This window comes from Rattus norvegicus, chromosome 1, assembly GCF_021556685.1.
Source record: "Rattus norvegicus strain SHRSP/BbbUtx chromosome 1, alternate assembly SHRSP_T2T, whole genome shotgun sequence".
NCBI classification, from domain to species: domain Eukaryota; kingdom Metazoa; phylum Chordata; class Mammalia; order Rodentia; family Muridae; genus Rattus; species Rattus norvegicus.
In genome coordinates this window covers 100,568,402-100,585,324 of record NC_141534.1, presented here as the reverse complement: position 1 = coordinate 100,585,324, position 16,923 = coordinate 100,568,402, and the positions used below count along the sequence as shown (strand labels likewise).

Here is a 16,923-nt window from a genome sequence, read left to right as displayed (position 1 = left end):
CGCCCGCAGGATGCTGCTGCGCCCCGGCTCTCCGCGTCCCCCCCTCGCTGCGCTCCGCCGCGATCCCCGAACGTGCGGAGGGAAGGAGGGCGGGCAAGGGAGGCGCGGGGAAGGAGGAGCGCGAGGGGGAGGAGGAGGCAGAGGAGGAGGAGGAGGAGAAGGAGGAGGAGGAGGAGGACCGCGCTGCCGGCGGAATGGGAAGTTTGACAAATCGCTCCAGAGGCCTGAGGAGGAGGGGGCGGGGAGGAGCGGTCGCCCTGCCCCCCCCCGCCCCGTCCCCAGACGAGGTGCGCGGGGTTCGGGGCTGGGGGGCGGGGAGTGAAGGAGGAGAAGGCGGGCAGAAAGATGAGAGGAGGAGCCCCGGAGCGACCCCGGCCGGTCCTGCCCCGCTTCCCGCCCCCAGGCAGGGAGGTCAAGGCATCCGGGGGTGGAGGGGGGGGGCGCAGCCGCCGCCGCCGCGGCCCGGGGCTCAGCGGTCCAGTCTTCTGCCCACGGCGCGGCTGGAGCGGCGGCGTCGGCAACAGGCAAGCTTAAAGGAAAAGGAGATGATCGTGTCACTCGCCTGCCCGCGGAGGCGCCCCCAGCCTGGGTCCTGGCCCTGGCCCGGACGCCTGCCCAGGGCCCTCCGCCCAAGTCCAGACACCCGGAGCTAGCCCTCAGTCTCTGCCCCGAGCGTTCTCGCCGGGACGCGGGGTCCGCCCTTCGGAGCCTGTCCCGGGGCGCCCACAGCCCCCGCCCATCTCTCTTCCCCACCCCGGCTCAACCCCGGGCCGCTCCCCGCTGCCCCTCCCGGCCCGCACTCCTCTCAACCCACCGCGTGCAAAGCCCCAGAGCGCTCCACAACTCGGGATGGTACCCCTTCAAAGATGCCAGGGCCCCGGGGGTGCCTTGGGGAGAAGATATGCGGGTTGCCGTGGGTGTGGGCCCTGGGGTTCCTCTCCTGGGACCCACCGTGGCTATCTCCTTCCGTCCTCCCACCCCCCCGCCACAAACTTTCCCAGGTTTGTTTCGGGGGTAAGCGTGGGAGGGGTCACCTCCAAGTTTCCTTTACTGACTTTGGGACGATCACCGTCTCAGCACCCGGCGTCTCGCCCCCTTGGGCTCCTGGCCGCGCCCCCCACCCACGGCGTCGGAGGTTTCTAAGGCGGGAACGGGGGAGGGAGAAGAAACTCCGGCTCCCCTACCCATCCCCCGCCGGGGTGCGCCCAGGACTGGGGAGGTTGCCCCAGATGCTCCTGGCTTAGGGGCAGTTGTGGACGAAAGGGATTGATTATTGATTGGGTGATTGGGGTCGCAGAGGTTCCGGGCAGACTTGGCCGATGTGCCCCGTGAAGGAGGCGGCTGGAAGGCTGTGGTGGCGACCGGGCGACGTGGGCTCACTTACTCTGGTGGTGAGGGCGCGGGTGGGCTGGAATTCAAGCGGGCGACCCTCGAGCGGTGGCGGCGGAGCGCCAGCCAGAGCTTGAGAGGCGCGGGCGGCGGCGCATCGATGCGCTGCGGGCTCGATTGCGTCTCCCTGGGCCAGCTCTTAGGCCGGGAATGGGGCGGCCGCGGCGCAGCGGGCTCCCGGCGTCCGTGGCTGGGGTGGCCTCTGGGCCCCCGGCTCCGGGAGCAGCACTGTATTTCGGCGCGCCGGCTGGGGCCCTAGCACCCACGCGAGCCCCGAGGCCCACAGTCTACCCGAGGGCCAGTGCCCTGCGCCCCAGGACTAGCCGCCTGAGCGCACTGGGAGCTGCAAACCCTGGCCTTCCTTTCTTGCTGCTGCTTTTTTCTTCTTCTTCCTCTTATTTTAAACTTATTCTTCTCTTCCCTCTTCTTCAGCCCTCTCTCTTTTTCATGCTTTCTTTGTGGTTGGTTTTTCAAGTTTGTTTTAAAAGTTCACAGCGTGCTTTCTTTTTCTTGTAGACCAGGAGACCAAGATCTCACCCTACCGGTAAGATCAAAAGTCTCCGCTCGCCCCCGGCCGGCTGGCTTGGGCTGGGTCCAGACGCCTCCCTGAATGCAGATGTGTAGCTGCTGTCCTCCCGGGCTATAAAGCCGGCTCCAGTGCCCAGGCGCTCGGGAGTTGAATTAACCCGGCGTGGATCCCGGGCGGAGCCGAGAGCCAGAGGCAGGTTGCGGCTGAGCTCCAGTGCTGCATGTGTGTGTCGCGTACTCGTGGGTGGGTGCGCCTGGGGTGCTTGGTGCCTGCGGCCGCAGAGGCCGAAACGGCGTCTCGTCCAGGCCGGGGAGACGCGGGCTCCGGCGCTTAAAGCTTCTTTCCAGCGAGGAATCGGTGAGTCGGTTGGCCTCGCCGTTGGCCTCACAGTTCAGGTGACCACGGCACCCCTCTGACCTGGAGGAGGGTCGTTGTCCCTGGAGGCCAGACCCAGAAGCTCCGGGGCTCACATTCAAAGCGCGGAGAGCGCATTTAGGCACGCCGGCGGCGGCGACGTGCTCACAGCCTTGGGCACCGCGCACGGGGAGTTCGCCCAAAGGATGCTTCCCTCTCCCTTTGCTTCCTTTTGGTGCTCTCTCAACCTTCGTTCCCTCGCTACCCACCTCCACCCCTCATACCCTCGTGCAGTGGCTCAAGCACCGGTCCCCTATCGCCTGTCGGCACCCCTGCTCACCAGTGCCTAGCCCTCCCTGCTCAGGCGCCGCGCACTGTGTGATCCGCCCTAACATCTGTCCGTCCAACCATTGGCGCATCCATCAGTGTCAATGGGCTGCACATTGCAGCGACAGCCTGTCACGCACAACACGGGCTGTACGGAGTGCACACTGCGACCACACTTCCTTGCCCGGTGGGGCACTCAAACAGACTCGGCCGTTTTGGCACTGCCTGGATTCCTATTTCCGCTGAGTTCTTTTAGCTACATGCACCCATTCACCCTTAATTTGGGGGACCACAACATGTGCACAGCTTTTCAGGTCGTTGTACGGATGGAACATTGGAACATCGAAAGTGGGCAAGGTCAACCTACTCCTTATATTTCACTAGGATTTATCTTCCCTTCTGCTGTAAGGCTGGGTGTAACTAAAAGAAAAGGGTTCCCCAGATTCTCACCCAACACAAAGTCGACCCTGAATGCGGGACCTTAACTCCCTCAACCTGTGCTAGGTGCTGGGTTGTGGAGTCTGCCCCTTTGCATCTAGCAAGATTTCAACAGCAACAAAAACTTTGTATAGCCAGGGCTGACTGCTGCTTCCCAGGGCCTGACCTGGAGAAATGCCGACTAATGGACTCTCAGTGAGAGCAAAGGACTCTGTTTAGGAAGAAATGGCGTCTAGTAGTAGTAACTCTGAAATCCACGTGTCATTACAGAAAAAAAAAAAAGGGCAGGGCCATATGTTTGAGAAACCAGAGCTTGCAGATAGTTCGCGGCTGCGGAGGCTGCAGTTACGAGTTTTTCCTATTGTACTTCTTGGCTTCCGGCTCCTTCTGGATCTACTCAGTTGGTAAACACATAAGCACAGGTGTTCCGGACGAGTCTGTCCCTCCCAGAGGCCTTTCTCCAAGAACCTCGGGGGAAGGGTATGTTCGGAAGGGGGTCCTACTCCTCTGACATCTGAATGAAGACTACCTAACATTTGACCTGATTTTATTATTGTAAATGTTTTCTGTCGACTCTCCCGGCGGCAAGCAACTCTTTCTGCAGTTCATATCGCCGTTAGGGGATTCGGAAGGGAGTAGAGCCCTGTTCAGGCAAGCGCTAAGGGTTGCTAGGTACTGGGAAAGGCCAGAGAAGGGTTACTCAGGAAAGTAACCCGTGCTGTAGGATGTCAGCTCCCCACACCGCATCCAGTGGTCCAGCTGTTTTCACACTCTACTAGAGGGCGGGAAAGCCTGAGCATGGTAGAGGATGTAGGATTCTGTGAAGGATATACTGTATAGAAACTGTTCACTCGACGCGGTTATCTTTTAAAAGCAAAAAGGGGCTTTCAGCGTCTGTGCAAATACCTAGGAACTTCTAGTCCACTTTGAATTGTGCCCGGTAGTAAATGTACTAGGTTAAATAAGTCTACCTTTGGGAGGTGAGGCGTTTCTGAGAATAATTTTTTAAGCCCCTAAAAATAGAAGGAGGAAGGAAGGAGCTGAATAAAGAGAAACACCTAAGCGCCCAGTGCCAAAAGCCCATGGGGGAAACTGGGAGCTGGCATCTCGGTCAGGAGACTCACCTTGAAATTAGGTGGTCAGACTATGACCCCTTCACATTCCCAGGAACTAAGCTGGCAATCTTGACCACCCTGAGACTACATCTAAGACTCAGTGAGTAATCCGATACCTCCTGATGAGTCTCCAGAAGACTCCCAGAGAGAGTTATCTAGGTCAAGGGTTGCACACCCTACCCAGCGTTTCCAATCTCGAGCCTTAGATTTCCATCCCTGGAACCTTTTATCCTAAGTTTCATCCACCTTGGCTACTTGAGCCCCTGGAGGGTGGGGTATATCAATTAGAGATGTGGCTCAAAACAATGTTCTGAGGAGCAAGGAGCCTACCCCCAGCCCAGTATGATGTGGACAGTTATATAATGGGAAGTTGTGGCTTGTCTAATACCTGGAGCCCAGTTTGTGTTCTAGGTGGCCGCTGAGGGTAGTTAAATGACAGCCCTGCTGGTCCTAGGAAGGCTGGAGTGTGTCTCAAGTTGAGTGCCCACCAAAAAGAAAAGGATATCCTGAATGTCATCATTCCAGGACAAGGAGCTAGGGCTGGCTGGTGTTTCCCAGTCACGTGGGCCTAAGCTCTGACCTCAGATGGGGGTACATGCTGAGTACTCCTCGGAAATATCATCTTGAAGGACAAGGACTCCAGGAACCTTTGGTGATGATGGCATGGGCCTTTGGCAACAATCCAGGGGTGGGCCCTGGCAAGGGCTCCCAGCACTAATTCATCTCCAGCCTGAAATGGTCGGGAAGTCTGGTGGACCTGCCTTTTTTTTTTTTTCTCCTCACTTTTCTGGTTTAGGCACTGATAGAAAAATGCCATGGGTCCCAAGACTCCTACTGCTCACTGTTGGCCTCGGCCTGGCACTGGGCTCAGTCCCTAACAAAGCTGGAGGTTAGGATGACCTGAGTCAGGCTTTAGCCTGTTTGCTGAAGGTGCTTTCTCACAGCAGCGAAGTTTGTTTCTCTTTTCCCTGGTAGCTTTGTTTTAAGAAACCAGATGTCTTGTTTGTAAATTCTCCCTAAGAACGTTTACAGTCTGGACTCGAAATAAACCTTTGAAAATCAGGGCGACTTATTAGGTATATTAACGCCACTTCTCTCCGGCTTCTGGAGAACTGCATCGGGTGCAAGGGAAATGAGACTAAGGATGGGGGAACAACCTTGCAAGAAAAAGTAAGAGAATGGCTTTATGCAAAACCAAGAATTACAAGTACTTTCCAAATCCAACTCCAGAATACACAGCCACATGCTCAGGCACACGCTCCCATCCCCCTCCTGGTATCGTATCTAGTTTGCAAATTCCTTATGTCTTGGGACACGGAGGAAAAGACCCAACTTTGCCTATAGGGCCATGCTGGTTTTCAGCTGAACTCTTTTGACTTGGAGGCAAAAGGGACGGTGAGCTTCCTTCCCAGGTAGCTTTGCTGCTGGATTGCAGTCTGGATTCAGGGATGGGGCGGGTTGGAGGCTAGTTCACTAGATTAGGGAGGACTTTGGTTATAAATCCCAGAAGTGTCGCTTTCCCTCCCCCAAGAAGGCTAGTGCCTGCGGTTTTTCCTTCTATTTGCTTCATCCCCATTCCCCATCCTAGGTTCCTGGGCAGTTAGTTTAAAGGAAGGCATAACAAAAACTAAACCTAACAGCAGAGGGACAGGAGATGATCGTGGGTAGGGTGGGATCCGGGCACAAGCCAGTCAGCTTCCTTCCCACCGTGCTAGTCCCGGGATCCCTTCTTCCCTCCCCAAACCTGTTTTCAAATACCCTCATTTTCTTCCGAAATGATTTTTCATTCGTTTACCGAAGTTACGGGGAAAACTTTTTGGAGAGCGACGGTTAAATAGAGAAAACTGAAAGTCTTTGTATTTCGGTCTAAACAGGACAGAGCTGCTTTAATCTCGGTTCAAGAGCAGGGTTACCAAGAAAATGAATGCCCTTTGGTCAGACCCCACCTACAGACTCCGGTACCAAGGGAGAATTTCCTCCAAATCCCTCCCAACATCATTGCCTGCTCTCTCCCTCCAATTCCACTGAGGGAAATAGATTTATAGAAACCATTTGGACATTAAAAAAAAAAAAGCAAACAAAACCGATGTTCAAGACAGCTGTAGCTGGCCACAGTGAGACTCACCCTTGGCCAGGAGTGAGACTCGCCCCTGGTCAGGATTGGCCACCTCTTTCCTGGTGGGGATGCGGAGATGCCCACCTGCTCCCGCGCGGTGGCGAGAGCTCGAGGACGTTAGTGACCCGATGCTGGTCTGAACCCGGCTCTTTAGCTCTTCGAATAAAAGGGGGACGAGGTCCCAGCAGTCAAAACACCGGGTCATTGGGGACCAAATAGAGCCCACCTTTCTAACAAGTCGATCTCATTAACTGACGAGGGGATTTACCAGACCACGAGAAATCTCGTTCCTCTTTCTCTCTTCCTACGTCGCTCCTCTTTTCTGTCTAACTCAAGATGGTGTTGGGACTGTTCCCACTTCCCAAACAGGGAAGACCAAACACAGCACTGAATAGGGGCAGGTAAAGAGGGGCAAGAAGCTTTATTCTTTTCTCTTTTATTTGTTTTGAAACTTAGTAAATATCACTTGTATTTGGACGGTTGAGTGCCAGAGGGCCGTGGGGGGTGGGGGGGTACAGGGTCAGATGCAAGTGGTGTCTGGCCCCAGGGGCAATTCCACCTAGAAGATCTGAAGATCTATGCACACTCTGCCCTTACTAAATTTTGTCTTTGCTGTTGTCTATCTTCTGTTTCTTGAGTTTTCCTCCTTTCCCCTTTCTGTCTTTCTGTTCTCTCTTTCGAAGAGCCCCTCCTCCACCGTCATAAGAATTCTCAGGGCATTCATTTAGGATCTGTGAGTTTTGTTTTGTTTTTTTCTTCCCAAGTCAAAAACATAGCAGTCACTACCCTGTGCACCAGTTCTGAGGGAACTAACTAGTTTGCGAGGTTCCTGGCTTTTAGGGTGGGGGTGGGAGGAAGAGAGAAAGGTCAGACACTGGTCGACACCTGGTATAAAATAAAAGAACATGTTAAGAAGTTTCAAAGCTGCCAATAAAACCCTTTAAGTGGCTTGTGATGCACTGCCTGGAGTTCCTGCGATGGCATTGGTAAATGACTCTAATGCCCAAAGAAAAACATTACAAATGCCGCTGTCTGCGCCACCAATCGGGCGCCGCTCTCCAGCGCGGGCGGTGGCTCCTCTCTGGCGCGGAGGGCACCCGCATTTGCATGATAAATTGACCAGACTGGCGGCAGCCAATGAAATATTCAAATTAGGCACGCGGGGGTGGGAGTGTGGTGAAGTCCCTGGGGCTCCCCCTTTGAGCAGGAGCAGAAGCTGGCTTTGCCACCTCTCCTTTAGCGCCCTCCAGAGGCAGGACAAAGCGTGACCCTTCTGGGACAGGAGGGTGGGAGAGTTTGGGGGATGGGAGCTAACACTCTACAGGTGCTATTGGGGCAGCAGAAGGCATTGGGGTTGACCAAGTGGTTTAGGAATGTCTCAGAGCCTCTATCCGTCCGTCCTGCATTTAAATCAGCAGGATTACAGAATCAGGCAGAGACTCTCTGGAGTTTAGGACAGACCCTTTCTAAAAGTATGGTTGCTGTGTTGTCCCTCAGCTCATCTCAGACCACAGTGGGCTTCCCACTACTAAAATTCTGGAGCAGATAGATCTAAGCTGCCACGAGGGGGAAGATTCCATACCAACAGGCCCAGCTTAGAGCTATGCTAGACTCTCAGGTTTCACCACCAGGCCTAAGATGCCACAGGACATCAACCAGGGCTTTGCTCCTGGGAGTAGAGACACAGGCTCTGCCTAGATGTTGGTAGGAGCCCCAACAGGCAGAACTCATCTGGTTAGAGATATCTTGGAGAAAGCACTCAGGCACAAGGCAGCACTGTGAGTGTGTACCAAAGGGAACCTGTAAATCACTAGTCAGCAAATGGAAGTCCAGCATGGGGTATGCCAGAGGATAAAAAGGAAACTAGTTTTTAAACAGGGCTACCGCTGGTGGCCAGGGACTATTTATTGGTTTTCTCAGGAACCTGGCAAGCCCACCTTCTGGTTTGGCTCTGCTTGGGAGACCTGGCTCGGTTCAAAGGAAGGTATGGGGGCATCTCTTTAGTGCCAGCCGTAACCTGAGGAGTAGCACTGTTTCTGTAGTCTGCTGTGGAATGATAACCACTCTCTCCCCTCTCCCATCACAAGGCTTAGAGATGGGTCTAGTTGCCCTAGACAGTGCTTAATCCCCAGCTCTGTCTCTAGGCCACGAGGGTCTTGAAGAAGTGACATGAGTTCCCCTCTAAGCACTTCTCCCCCAGACAGGCTCAGCAGAAGTCAGTGAACTACAGCTGCCCTCCCTGGCCACTAACCAAGGGAGTCACTCTGGGAGGGCTGGAGCCTCCCAGAGCCTGGCCCCAGGGCTAGCTCAATAACTGTGAGGACACCAAACAATAAGCCCTGCTTGCTGTCTGCAATCCCAGCACCCTGAAATCTAAGGTAGGAGGATTCAAGTTGGGGCTAACCTGGGCTGTAGGCTAACCCAAGGAAAAATATTAGTTAGCCGTGCAGATCTGGGAGAGAGTCGATCTTGATTTTGGAACACTTAGCAGGTTTTATCTGCCTCTTCAAAGCATGACGTCCAACTCGAGGTGACTAATGCACAAGCTGTTCCTGCCATTCAAGTTTTTAGGAGATGTCAGCCAAAGAGAGGGAGTTTTGATCTTGAGCCCAGTAGGGATGCACATTAAGGTAGAGCACTGGTGAGCAAAGCTGTGTCCAGATGTGAAAGGACATCTTCTCTTACTGCTGGCTTTCGTGCTTGGTCCGAGTTCCCACAAGGAAAGTCCTGGGAAGAGATTATGCCTGTCCTTGCCAGGCTGGCTCAATTTTGATGATGTCTCAGAAAGCCCTTCCTCAGTCATTCTCAGACATCGCCTCCCGGGCCAGGAAAGATGGGGCTCACCAGTGTGTCACCATCACCCCCCAGCCACATTGAAGTTTGTCACACAATCCCTTCCATGAATGCAAGCAGCTAAGTGGCCAGGTAGGGACACAGAAGGTGGCTCTGTAGCCCAGTCCAGAGCCTCATCTCCTCTGAACCGCTTACAATGAGCCGGCCACCCAGTTCCTCTCAGAAGGCATTATGTGCACAGAAGGCCTCTCTTCAAGCAGATACATATGCACCTGTTCCCAGCAAACCAAGTGCCAGCTTTGGCGTTAGTAATGGAAGGCTGAATGACTGGGTCCACAACTCACCCAGTAACAGCTCTCTCTATCCAAAGCACCTGGGACCTAAGGAGAAAAAAACAGGAGATATCCCCAAGCTGGGAGCTTTCGAGATCAGCCTAGGATGTGAGACAGGTGTCTAGAAGCTGCCTCCTCTCAGGGGCTGCCCTAGGGTGCAGGCCTGCGGTTGCCTTGTTGAAGAGCCTGGTGTACACTAGTGGACCACCCATGGTGGTGGCCCTAAAGCCAGCCTGAGAATGATAGTCACAGGGTCAGACCTCCCAGCCAGACAAAGGATACAAAGACAAGGAGCAAGTGTGGAGTTGGGGCAAGGGAAGAAAGGGGGAGCTGCTTTGGGGGGTGGGGGTGGGAGGAGAGCAGGCATTTGCAGGGGCTGATAAGGAGGGTTCCCTCAGACCTTTCTACGCACTCATTAGAGGAAGTGCTTTGCCACGATGATATTTCTATTTTCCCTGTTAGCAGCGAATGGAATTTGCACCATCCAGGTCAGATGGAAAATAGAAGCTGGAAAAAAAAAATCTGACACTCTCATTGATCTGCTCTTCTCCTCATGAGAGAAGAGTATGGCTTCGAGATTGCAATTAGGAGCCAGCCTGCTAAGGGGTTCTTCTTCTGAGCTCAGGCGCAGCTTAGATCATGGACTACAGGCCTTGCTCCTCTGCTATGGAGGAGGAGACAGCTTCATTCATGGTTCTGAGCCGAGGCGCCCAAAGACCACCTGGCTCTCTACTCTAATTTTTCGGTCAGGCCTTTGAGCAGATGGCAATTTTTCCAGTGTTTTTAAAAAGTATTAACTTCCTTTCAAACATTCTTTAACCTTTAATGTTTTGTAACTTGATGAAAAGGTCACTTTGTTCTGAGGATGCTGCTGTTCCTTAATTATTCAGCTATAGGTGGATTCCACCCGAACCCTCAACTTTTCTCTTTTCTTCTTCCTTCTTTTATTTTTGGAGGGGTGGGTAGTGGTGGTGGCTGAGGAGAAACAGAGGGCCTTGTACAGGCTAGGCAGGTATTCCTGCCCTGACATACACACACACACACACACACACACACACACACACAGAGTCTGGAGAGATGGCTCAATGGTTAAGAGCACTGACTGCTCTTCCAAAGAACCTGGGTTTATTTCCCAGCACTCCCATGGTAGCCCACAACCATCTGTAACTCCAGTTCCAGGGAATTCAGTGACTTTTCTGTCCTTCTTGGGCAGCAGGTATTTTAAGGGTGCACAAACATACAGGTAAGCATCCACATGCATAAAATTTTAAAAATTACTGCATTTGTTTGTTTGGTGTGTGTGTATGTGTGTGTGTGTGTGTGTGTGTGTGTGTGTGTGTGTGTGTGTGTGTGTGTGTACATGCTATAGCATGCATATGGAGGTCACAGGGCAACTTGTAGGATTTACTTATCTCCTTCTATCATGTGGGTCTCTAGGATTGAACTCAAGTCATCAGACTCGGCAGCAAGCACCCCTAAGCCTCTGAGCCACCTCACCAGTTCTCCACTCAGCCATTTTACAGTTGCTTTTTTTTTTTTTTTTTCCCGGAGCTGGGGACCGAACCCAGGGCCTTGCACTTGCTAGGCAAGCGCTCTACCACTGAGCTAAATCCCCAACCTCACTCAGCCATTTTAAATAAGTTTAAACCACTCAAACCTCATGATGTTTTAAGTAAGTTTACAGTTTGTTGGGGCACGTTCATGGTTACCCCTAGCTGTGATCTGTTTTAGGTCAGACACACCCTGTAGACCTGGAGATGTTCTCTGGCCCCCAAGAGCATCTCTGGCTTGAATGAGTGCTGGCATTTCTGATGTGCTTGCTGCCTCCTGGTTCACAGTCTCAGCTCCTCAGCTTCCACAGACCGCCTCATTTTGCCTGTCTAAACTGATGCGTTCTTGCAAATGGACATATCTGACTTATCTGTAAAAATAAAAAGTAAGCTAGTTGGTTCAGACGAGAGCGTGAAGGGATTTTTTTTTCTACATGGGGAACTACATGAAGCTGGTGTTCAGCCCTTGCAGAATGTGTTTATTGTCCAAGAGGCAATGGGTGTGGTTCCCTGAATCTCTTCTCTCTGAGGTTTTAGGTGAGAAATCCCTAGGCAAAGAGAAGCTCTTGGATTCTGGCCCTCACCTTAAGTCCATTGTAGACTTGTATAAGAATAAATCTGCTCCAAGGTATATACTAAATAATGAAGAGCACTCTGTGAGATTAACATTCATTAAGTATAAGAGACAGGATTGATACTTTGCTTAAAAGCGTGTACCTTTAAAAGGTCTCTGGATGCAGGATCGGCAAGGAAGAGCAGAAGCCAGCTTGGAGAGCCGTGGTGGTCTCTCCCGGAAAGCATTGTCTCAGGACTTGTTACCTACAATGGCGGCTTGCACCTCCCTGACTGCCAGGTGTTTCTCTATGTTTCCTTTGGCTCATTGCTGGCTCCCCATAACCGCGTGTGAGACACTTCACCAATGCAGGGGAGTGAGGAGAATTTTTGAAAACATTCTCCCAGCACTGGAGAAGCTGAGGCAGGAGGATCGTGGGTCCAGAAAGAGCCTGACATGCATAGTGACTAGGTATGTTTATACACCTACGTGTACACACGCACGTACATATGTATGGTATAAGATGAAGAAAAAGTAGGATCATTTAGATCTTATTTAAATACAGTTAAGTTAAATAAATACATAAAAAAATTTTCAGTTCTCAATACTCAAACAGGTGAGACAGGAGGATTTCAAAATTGAAGACAGCTTGACCTACATAGTGAGTCCCTGCCTCAGCACTATGGGGAAGAAGTTTTGAACAACATTGAGTACTTGACTGAAGCCAGCACTGACATCCCCAACTCCTCCTAATTCCAGTCCTGGCTTCCTGGAGGGATCGGCCACCTCTCTCCTCCTTGTTACTTACTGTCCACACTTAGGTGTGAACAGAAGGACAAGAATGGGTCACTGTGTATTACTCTGTCATGTTTATGAGACCTAACTGTATGGTTATATATAGCTGGTTTGTTTTCAAATTTTTATACTGTGGATACATTAAAGTTCAGTAGGCATTTGTATTTATTTCTATTTTCTTTTATTTTCCAGGGAGGCTAGGATTTAAAACTTAAACAAAACAAAATAAACAAATAAGCAAAAAAACAAAAACAAAAACAACAAAAACAAAAAACCCACCAGCTAGACATCCTGTGCTTGTAATCTCAGAATTCTATAGAAGGATGATTTTGAGTGGCCTAGGCTGCATCCTACACAGATCCTGTCTCTGAAAACGGGGCGCGTCCTGTGTACCCAACCCTCTGTGAGAACGCACGCATTCCGACGTGTATTTGCAGCAGCGGGATTGCTGGGTTGCAGAGTGAGCAAGTGTCTGACGTAGTTTGCTAAAATGGCCGCATCTATTTCTGCTCCCACAGGCAGGTTCGCTGTGTCCCCTCACTCTTCATCCTTGTCAGCTCAGAGGCACTTTTAGCTGTGGTTCTTCTCCTCAGTACTTCTGAATCCGGTGGTCATAGCTGCCGTCTCTTGATGTACACACGTCTCTCCGTGCTCTGGAATGCATTTGACACCGCCTGTTTCTATTTTCGATCATTTGGGCTCCAGAGCCTGCTCCCATCCTCTTCCTGTCTTCTGTTGGATACCTGCTTTTTAATCGTTTCAAGAACATTTCTTTTTTTTCTCTCTCTTTTGCTTTTATTTATTTTTTTGCATGTGGCAGAGGCGGGTGGGACTTATTATTTCATCTCATACTTCCAGATAAACAAATGTCCAACATTGAGAGAAGCAAGGGCAGGAACTGTATAGCACAGGAAAGAACCATGCAGGAAAGCTTTCTGCTTGCTGTCTTTCTCCCTAGCCTCTGTTCAGCTACTTTCCCACATGCATCTATAATTTATTACTATTATTATTATTAACTTGAGACTTTCATACCGGTCGCTCTCCTCCATCTCCTCCCAGACCCACTCCCATTTCATACCCACTTAACTTTGTATCTTTACTTCCTTTCAAACCCAGCCAGCTCCCTCGTTGCTGCCCCTATTCTCTTAGCCATACAGCCATCCACTTGAATGGTAGACCTAGCAGGGGGCAGACCTTAAAGGAAGCCAACTCCCTCCCTCTCCCGGGAGTTATCAATAACCAATAGCCCCTCGGCAACCTTTCTGGAAAATCTTCTATTCAGTTGTCTTAAGTTGTCACAGTGTGGACCACTTCAGAGATGCGTCGGTGGATTCCCGGATTTCAGCCCAAGAATTCCCAAGTTTATACTCCAGATCTCTGAAGTATAAGGCTATCCCAGGTTCTAGCTCAGGTTCATCCACAGGAATCCAGTTTTCTTACTCTCTCTCTCTCTCCTCTCTCCTCTCTCTCTCTCTCTCTCTCTCTCTCTCTCTCTCTCTCTCCCCCCCCCCCCCCAGTGTCTCCAACTTGACCTCACTTCATGGGCGCTTCATCTCAGAAGCACAAGAGGAGGTCAGACAAGAATTTTGACGCCATGCATCTGTGCCCATATACAAAGAATAGGAGGAGAATGAAATGGCAGTACTATGAATAAGGAAGCAAACCTTTTCCCTTCTCAGCTAGTAGTCCAGTATTCAAGAGGCCCGGGGCAGGAGGATTGCAAACTCGAAGCCAGAGCAAACTGGGGGTAAAGCCACACAAAATAATAAAGCATTGGCATCTTAAATGATCTAAGTCCTTCCTTTCAGTTTTCAAGGGCCACTTCTAAGGACTATCAGTAGCTATCACTGGAGAAGACACAGGCTTATCAATCACCTCCCCCCCCCCCCAAGAAAACCAGAATGAACACTGGGTAGGGGGAGTCAACTTCAGACAGCTCCCACACCTACCACTATCCATTGGTTTAAAAACTAATCTTTGTGATTTGCATAAAGTAAAACTCACTCTTGACAGATTGTCTTCTTGGTTCTGATAAATAAGGTCTTATTACCATTGCAATCAAGAATTGGAATGGACCAGGCCTGGGAGGGTGTGGTGGTTTGAATAGGTGTGGCCCCCTTAGACTCAAGTGTTTGAATACTAGGCCCATAGGGAGTGGCACTCTTAGGAGGCGTGGCCTTGTTACAGTAGGTGTGGCCTTCTTGGAGGAAGTGTGTTACTGAGGGAGGCTTTGAGGTCTTCTGTGCTCAAGCTCTGCCCAGTGTGGCCCACAGCCTCCTTCTGCTGCTTGCAGATCATGATATAGAACCCTCAGCTCCTTCTCCAGCACCACGCCTGCCTGCACACTGCCATGCTACCCACTGTGATGAGAATGGACTGAACCTCTGGACCTGTAAGCCAGCCCCAATTAAATGCTTTCCTTTATAAGAGTTGCCTTGGTCATGGTGTCTCTTCACAGCAATAAGATTCTAAGTGAGACACAGGGCATGCCTGTAATCCTAGCACTTCGGGAGGCTGAGGCAGGAGGATTAAAAATTCAAGACAAGTCTGAGCTATATAGCAAAACCAAAGAACTACTATATCGACCAACCAGAAGCCCCTAGGGCTCCCGGGGACTAAACCACCAGCCAAAGAGTACACATGGAGGGACCCATAGCTCCAGCTGCATATGTAGCAGAGGATGGCATCGTTTGGCATTGTGTCCCCAGTGTAGGGAATGCCAAGATGGAGTAGGTGGGTGGGAGTGGGTGGGTGGGAGTAGATGGGTGGGAGTGGGTGGGTGGGAGTGGGTGGGTGGGAGTGGGAGCATCTTCATAGGGGGAGGGGAAGGAAGGATGGGAGATGTGGGGGGAAGGGGATAAAGAAAAGCAAAGCCATGTTTCAAATGTCCCACAAGACCAAAATGTCTTCGGCTCCCCCTTTATAGGCAAATTATCCACCACCAGTCCTTACCTCACAGTCCCTCAGACCAGAAGCCCCATTTACCTGAACCACTAAGAGGAAACATCAGTCATCAGCTCACAAAACTTGCTCTAAAACGTAGCATGAGTAAAAGAAGTTACATATCGTATCACTTTGGGCATTTGAGACTGACCCATGCTGAATATATAAGCTATTTCTTATCTTTCCTAAGATGCATTCCTTTGTGTGGATAGACCAAAGCTAGCTGACCCACTTGTCAGCCAGACAGGAATCCTTGTGAATCGAGTTGTTATAAACTTACAAGTACAGGTTCTGTGTGAGAGAACATAACCTTTCCTCTCTGCCAGGTGTGATTGATGACGGGTCTAGTTGGTAAGAACATACTTAGTTCTGTACGGAACCACCAAAAAAGGCTGGGGTGTAACAGCACACGACTTTAATCCCACCGTCGAGGAGGAGGAAGTAGACAGATCTCTGTGAGTTTGAGACCAGCCAAGGCTTCAAGGGTGAAACAGTCCAAAACAAAACAAAACACACAGAAAAGAAAAGAAAAATGGAAGAAGGGAAGGAATTGTAGAGAAAAAAGGTAAAGAATTGTAGAGGTCCATCAGCGTTAAGGGCACTCACTGCTCTTGCAGAAGACCTGTGTTTGGCACCACAGGGCAGCTCACTCCTATTGGAATCTAGTGTCCTCTTCTGACCTCCATGGGTACCAGGCAATACATGGTACACATACACACATACGTCCAGACAAAACACTTATACACATAACATAAATTAATTACAATTTTCAGAGAAAGGAAGAAGAATGTGGAACTGCCAAATAGCCTTTGTTGTGCCTTGAGTCCCTGGAATCCAGGGTCTTCCACACACCACACATGTGCAGTACCGCTGTGCCATATCGCCAGCCAGGCCAGACAGTTTTTTTTTTTTCTTGTTTTATTGTGTTGGGGTGGAAACCAAGCATGCAAGTCAAGGGCTCTACCAGGAAGCTATGACCTCAGCCTTCCCAAATGATGGCATTCTTATTTTTTTATTCCAATATGTGTGTGTGTGTGTGTGTGTGTGTGTGTGTATGTGTGTGTACATATATGCCATCATATGTACAGATGCCTGAAGAGGCCAAAGGAAGGCTTCAGTCCTCTAGAACTGGAATCACAGATGGGTATGAGCCTCACTACAGGGGAACTGTAACCAAACCCAGGTCTTTTGGAGGAACGCTCTGAGCCATCTCCAAAGTCAGCTGACCCACTCAGTGGGTCCCAAGGGCTTGCACCATTTGCATCTCTGTTAGCCACCGGGGCAAGACCTACACACTTCTAAAGAGAGTCTAATGGGCATGGAGGTGCTGAATAGAGAGAGGTGCTGTGCGGTATGTCAAGGTGCAAGATTTGGGAAGAAATATATCTGAACTCTGCATGTATTTAATAAATATGTATGTAAGTTAAAGTTTGCGTGGATCTCTCTCTCTCTCTCTCTCTCTCTCTCTCTCTCTCTCACACGCACACACACACACACACTGCACTTTAATTCTTTGAGGATTTTTTATAATGTATTTTGACCATATTAGTCTCCCCACCCTTCCCTCTTGGATCCCATTTATTGAACCTACTCCACCCAAGGCTCAGAGATCCTTGAGGAAAGTGGAGCAGTGGAGCAGGGTAGTGAGAGACAGAGGCATCGGATGAATACAGGGAAACTGTTTTTCAG

The 16,923-nt window shown here is 50.8% G+C and overlaps 1 long non-coding RNA gene across 2 annotated transcripts; it reads left to right on the top strand.

Moving 5' to 3' along the window:
* Positions 1-139: 139 nt before the first annotated feature.
* Positions 140-5,214, top strand: LOC108349564 (uncharacterized). 2 transcript variants are annotated; one of them, XR_015646341.1, is made up of 3 exons: positions 140-287; positions 1,298-1,391; positions 1,906-5,214. It is a non-coding gene; the product is annotated as an uncharacterized LOC108349564 (long non-coding RNA). The 2 variants fall into 2 exon arrangements; XR_015646340.1 differs by lacking the exon at positions 140-287 and having other exon boundaries at positions 480-1,391.
* Positions 5,215-16,923: the final 11,709 nt, after the last annotated feature.